The following is a 6087-nucleotide window of genomic DNA, read 5'->3' on the forward strand; positions in this document are numbered from 1 at the left end:
ATCCAGGACAAGTGGGATAGCTTCGTAGTCGACGTTTTTGAAGACTCGGTAGAAGGGAGCGGTTTCCTCTATGGGAGCGTTAACTCTAGTGACATCGTGTGAGACCACTAAAGCTGGGTGATGGGAAACAACTTTAACGAGAGGTGCAGGAGCTAAATCAATAGTCGGATTCCTGAAACCTCCGTTTATGAAGCAGAGGTCTAGCATACGGCCGTTTTTTGTTTTCAAAGCTGTTGATCTGGTGAATAGTCGCGGTGCTCAAAGAGTCCAGGAAGATGTTGGAAGGATCTGAGAAATAGGCACGCATAGGATTTATTAAGGTTGCCAAAACTTTTTCAGTTTTTTTTATCGAAACCCAGGAACTACTTAAAAAAATCAACAAAAGACCATGTCGGATAAAATCCTCTTTAAATTAACAAGTTAGAATTAGAAAATATGAAACTTCTTTTTAATCCAAACTCTTCAGAAGGTTTCAAATCAAATTTGAGACTTCCAAGTGGTTATTTTTTTTTAAACTTGATCAAAAACTTTCGTCGTGGACGCAAAATTTAAAAAAAAAGTACAACACAATTTGTTTTTTTTTATTGATTTGGCAAATTAAGTGAATAAATCACGGCAATCGGGCAAGTCCGGACTTTTCCCCAATTTTGTATTAAATAATCGGGCAATATGGCAACCTTATTCCAAATAAAATTCTACCCTCTAATTTTCTCCATCTTTCATTTGTTCTAACTTTCTATCCGTCTATAAAATTTTAAATTCTTAAGATGTTCTCACTAAAACAGACATCACTTTCCACCAATAAGGCCAATAAATTAAGTAGCAAACATAAATTATGGTCATTTCTTACAATATTCAAACAATTAAAAACTGTATAAATGACATAAATTGCTTATTTAGAAGTTAATATATTTATTTCCGTTGACAAAATATATCTTCTCAACGGATTCATAATCCATACTGTTGAGGGTAAAAGTCTTATCTATTTCTTTTTGTTAATATTTATAAAAATTTTGATTCATGGATATCAATTTTTTTTAAATAATCGCATTTGATAGAATTAAGGCATCGAATTTGAGTGTGTCCATTTGAGAAATATAATCATTATTTTAGAAACTTCTTACACAATCCAATAAAGTCATAACCTGAAAAATCTCCATTAACCAGTGAAAGTGAAAAAAAACTGCACGACAGGTCTACGCAATTTCAAGAGCGGCATCTAGCGCCGCCAGTAAGAAATGTTGATGAAAAATATGATCGACCAAATGGTCAAATGGTCATTCTATGAAACCTGTGGCCGATGCCCCGCGCGATCTTTTACGGTCGATTTAAAATGCAATTTTATTTCCGTTTTTCATAGTCCACCTTTATGATATTCGCTTGGCTCCCTTCAATCCTCCAAAGAGCAACTCGTGGTGACCGACCAATCGTTGTGGTCTTTTCGGTCAGATCATCGATGGGGAGATCTGATGAAGGGGCTCATATCCAGATCGCTATTTCTGCGTTTTTATCCGGACATCGTGGCTGCATACGAGATAACGTCAGGTGAGCTGAGCTTAGTAATGAAAATTGGTGAACCTTTAAGGGCATGGTCAATAAATTTTACCCATAAATTTATAGGCTCATGATTGGCGAAAAATTTCTTCCATCATGGTTAAAGTTATCTCACTGTTCCTACCAAACGCCCTTACTTTGGCTCTCATGCATAGAGCTTCATTTTTTGCTAACAATTTAAAAGTTTTACGCAACCATGGAAAGTAACATTCCAGAGATGCTTTGCGGCAGGTTAGTGAGTTTTGTCGTAGCAATTTTGCTGTACCATAGAGAGAATAAAAAAAATTACAAAGCCAGGCCACTTTCATCGGACACTTCAAATGCTTCACCCACGATTGGCCATTAATTTGGTTCCACGACGGGTGATATTTCAGCAACTGTTCGCCTCAGGCTTGGGGAGGTGTTTTTTCGGTTTTCAAATTGTTAGTTTAACTGACCTAGAAAGTTAGCACAGTTATTTCAAAGCAAGTGTCTGTCAATTTTGTTTGGAATTGTTCCAAAAAATAAAACGAAACGAATGAAAGGAAACAACGTTCAGACAACCTCATTATTTTGATGCTTAGAATCGACAAAAATACAACAGTGTCTAGTTTTGTAGATTCCATTTAAAAAATTTTAAACTCTTATAATCTTCAAAAAAAAACAAACAATTTTTTGTTTAATGTCCTAGGTAAATTTTCTCTTAGACCTTTTCATAACATCGTTGCATTTTAATCAAATCAAACTCAAGCTTCCAACTGCAGGAACCACATCAATGAAATCACCGCACCTTCACTCACAGCCACAAAAATTTCAATAGTTTATCAGATCAAAATTCAAAGGGATTGAGAAAATAACAATCATATTGTAAGGGTAATTATAAATGTAAACAAAAATCACAATAAATTATAATATTTTAGTAACATTATTTCAGATGTGTAAATACAAAAAACAACAAAACTACTCCACTTCCATCTGTACCGTTGAGCCGTCAACACGTACGCCGGAGCATCGTATCGTTGCTGTGTACATGCAGGAACATTTTTACATTATTTATTTTTTCCTTACCTGTTTTTCAATCAGCACTTTTCAGTGCTAAAATTATTTCTATTTTCTTTTATTCATATTTTTCTCTTTTCTTTCCAGCATGGGGAAGTCTTCGGCCGGCTCAAGGGCCGGAAGAAAACGGATTGCTGAACCTAATCCAGGGCCATCTGCCAAAAAAATTTAAATTTCCAATTCATTCGATGTCCTTCATAACATCGGTGATGAGGAAATATTCATATTTAATTCTGATAAGAGTACTAAGAAACCTTCTTCTTCTTATACTCATAAAAACGAAAAGGTTCCACCAATTACGGTCACGATTCCTGACTTCAATGCCTTTCGGAAAGAAATCGTCACTTCCGTCAAGGATGTGAAGATTTCTTTTCAGATCGGTCGAAGGGGAACTGCTCGTATTTTGGCGGAATCTTTTAATGATTTTCAAAAAATTTTAAATTATTTGAATAATAAAAAACACCAATTTTTTACGTACGATACTAGAAGTGATCGTCCTTTTAAAGTTGTACTTCGTGGTCTCACCGGCGATCAGACACAGGATGAGATCACATCTGAATTAAATTCTTTGTTAGGTTTTTCTCCAATTCAAGTAATTCAAATGAGGAAAAGAACCAACACGAATAATATCAGTAGTGTTGGTTTTGCTCCTGAGCTTTATTTGATCCATTTTTAAAAAGGATCAAGTTAATAATTTGCAAATTCTTGAAAAGGCCCCTCTTATGTTTCATTGTCGAGTCAAATTCGAACCTTTTCGAAAATCTTCAACCAATTTCCTTCAAAATATTACGCAATGTCGTCGTTGTCAAGCTTTTTGTCACGGCACTAAAATTTGTAGAATGAATGCCAGATGCATGCTTTGCGGCTCATTCGATCATGAAAAATCTAAATGCCTTTATGGTAGTGATAAACCAAAAACAGAATTTTTCAAGTGTGCAAATTGCGCAGGTAATCATTCCTCGAATTCGCTAGACTGTCCCATCAGGGCAAAAATTATTTCTTCTAGGAAAAATCCCAAAGTTTCCAGAAAAGTTTCTTCTCCTCCTTCCTCTTTTTCGTCTTCACACGTCGGGCCGGCAAACAACCTGCCTGTTCGCATTCAGCCTCGGTCTACATTGGAATCACGGCTGGGTAATACCCGAAGTGATTTTAATGTTACCTGTGCTGAATCTGCGCCACAGACTCGTTGTTTATCGTTCTCAGAGGTGGTTGAAAATGGGTTGCCCTCTCCAGGCATAACTAATAAAAATGGGAAAAAACCAAGTCTCAACGTTCATGCGAAGGCTTGGGAAAATCCCCGAAATTCAAATACTTGTTCTTCTCCTTCATTTTCTGATCCTAACAATTTTGTTGATTTGGGTGAGATTACTGAGGAAAAATTAAAATTTTTGCATCAAAATTTAATGGAAATGATGCAACTTATGTTGAAAGCAAATTCAATGTTTGAAGCTTTCCAAACTTCTTTTAATTATGCTAACAAAATTATTATGACTTTACGATTCCCTCATGGATCCAAATAGATGTTTAAATATTATGAATTGGAATGCTAGATCTTTGCTGGCTAACTAAGATGAATTCTTTTTATTTTCGAAAACTCAAAACATACATATTGCTGCCATCACTGAAACTTTTTTAAAGCCAGACATTAACTTGAAAAGCAATGCTTTCTTTAAAATTTTGCGAAATGATCGACTTGATCGACAAGGTGGGGGTGTAGCTATTGTCATCAATAGTCGTCTCAAATTTAGACTTCTTCCTTCTTTCAATACAAAAGTCTTAGAAACAATTGGAATTGAATTAGAAACTTCTATGGGGAAAATTATAATTATTGCCGCATATTTGCCTTATCAATGCAGCGGTGAACAGAAAAATTTTTTGAAGGGAGATTTACAAAAACTCACCAGAAATAAATCTAAATTTTTTGTTATTGGTGACTTTAATGCAAAACACCAATCTTGGAATAATATTTCATCAAATTCAAATGGGAATATTTTATTTAATGACTGCTCTGCAGGTTATTATACTGTTGAATATCCTAATGGGCATACTTGTTTTTCTTCAATTAGAAATCCCTCCACAATTGATTTGGTTCTAACGGATTTAGGCGAGCATTGTAGTCAATTAGTTACTCATGCGGACCTCGATTCAGACCACCTTCCAGTAACTTTTTCTTTATCCCAACGTCCCATTGAAAACCCTTTAAAATCAACTTTTAACTTTCAAAAAGCTGACTGGGAGCGATATAGGAATTTTATTGAACGTAATTTGAATGTAAACGTTCCACTGAATTCAATTGAAGATACTGATTTGGCTGTAGAAAATTTGATAACTTCAATAGTCAATGCTAAAGCCGCTTCAATACCCAAAGTTAAACATAAATTTAATCAACCTTTAATTGATGATGATCTTCAGTTTTTGATACGACTGAAAAACATTCGTCGACGCCAATATCAACGTACTAGGGATCCTTATTTGAAATTTATTTATTGCGACCTTCAAAAAGATATCAAACGTCGTTTAAATTTCATTCGTAATGAAAATTTTGCCAAAGCAGTAGAGGACATAAAACCCTACTCAAAGCCATTTTGGAAATTAACTAAAATTCTGAAAAAGCCCCAGAAGCCAATTCCTACTTTGAAAGACGGGGATAAACTTCTTTTAACAAATGCAGAAAAAGCTCAAAAATTGGCCCAACAATTTGAGTCTGCTCATGATTTTAATTTAAACGTTGTAAGTCCAATTGATGCTCAAATTTCCCTTGAATTTGATGATATTCTTTCTAAACAAAATGTATTTGAAAGTTCTTGTGAGACAAATATTGATGAACTTAAATTGATTTGCAAAAAATTTAAAAATATGAAAGCCCCAGGGAAAGATGGGATTTTCTATATTCTTATTAAAAAGTTGCCTGAAAGCACTTTAAATTTTTTAGTTAAAATATTCAATAAATGTTTTCACTTGGCATATTTTCCCAATAAATGGAAAAATGCCAAAGTAACTCCAATTTTAAAACCTGGAAAAAGTGCTTCAGAGCCTTCAAGTTATCGACCAATTAGTTTGCTTCCATCTTTAAGTAAACTATTTGAGAGAGTTATTTTGAATAGAATGATGATTCACATTAATCAGAATTCTATTTTCCCTGATGAACAATTTGGTTTTCGTCATGGACATTCTACTACACATCAACTTTTGAGTGTAACTAATATGATTAACGCTAGCAAATCTGAAGGTTATTCAACTGGTGTTGCTCTTCTTGATATTGAAAAAGCTTTTGACAGTGTTTGGCACAAAGGTTTAGTAGCTAAATTAGCTCGATTTGATTTCCCTGTATATCTAACCAAAATTATTCAAAATTATTTGACTAGCCGAACCTTACAAGTAAGCTATCAAAATTCATGCTCTGAAAGGACACCCATTAGAGCTGGGGTCCCTCAGGGTAGTATACTTGGGCCAATCTTATACAATATTTTTACTTCTGATCTTCCTGATGTACCA

Source organism: Uranotaenia lowii, chromosome 1 (genome assembly GCF_029784155.1).
Source record: "Uranotaenia lowii strain MFRU-FL chromosome 1, ASM2978415v1, whole genome shotgun sequence".
NCBI lineage: Eukaryota > Metazoa > Arthropoda > Insecta > Diptera > Culicidae > Uranotaenia > Uranotaenia lowii.